The sequence below is a fragment of the Heterodontus francisci genome, unplaced genomic scaffold (assembly GCF_036365525.1).
Source record: "Heterodontus francisci isolate sHetFra1 unplaced genomic scaffold, sHetFra1.hap1 HAP1_SCAFFOLD_59, whole genome shotgun sequence".
Lineage (NCBI taxonomy): Eukaryota > Metazoa > Chordata > Chondrichthyes > Heterodontiformes > Heterodontidae > Heterodontus > Heterodontus francisci.
In genome coordinates, this window is record NW_027140758.1 from 6528144 (window position 1) to 6528705 (window position 562).

At 35.6% G+C, this 562-nt stretch overlaps 1 non-coding gene across 1 annotated transcript; it reads left to right on the plus strand.

Annotated features, from left to right (window-relative positions):
* Positions 1-278: 278 nt before the first annotated feature.
* trnat-ugu (transfer RNA threonine (anticodon UGU)) lies at positions 279-352 on the plus strand. Its single transcript has one exon. It is a non-coding gene; the product is annotated as a tRNA-Thr (tRNA).
* Positions 353-562: the final 210 nt, after the last annotated feature.

Here is a 562-nt window from a genome sequence, read left to right on the forward strand (position 1 = left end):
AGAAAGGGACTTTAAATGTTGGTTAAGGTAAAAAGGGAACTTTTAAAATTTCCACCTATGTGTTTATGCTTTACTTCATGATTAGTTAAAACTTGTTCTATAAGAAACTGATAATTTTGTTGTTCATTAAGTGTCTTCTATTCTGGGAAAAATAGAGCAGATGATTGACGGTATCAGTAAGTGGGAAAAGTTAAAATTTTTGTTGTGACCTGTGGAGAAGTGGGATGAGAATAAATAGTAACCACCTCAGATTTCAATTGCAACAGCACTTGTGATCTGGCTCTGTAGCTTAGTTGGTTAAAGCACCTGTCTTGTAAACAGGAGATCCTGGGTTCGATTCCCAGCGGAGCTTTATTTCATATTTGCAATATGCTTGAGAAGTTTCCGTATCAACATTTATGTCTGTGTCTTGTGAACTTTAACTGAGAATTCAAATTTCATGATGAATTTCATTCACAGGAGAAAACAGCCTTTGTGAAGGATGTGAGTTTGGAATGGCTCTTCCTCCTCGAACGAAAATTCAGTGCTGATATTTCAAAGGCAACTTCTTTGATACAAATTT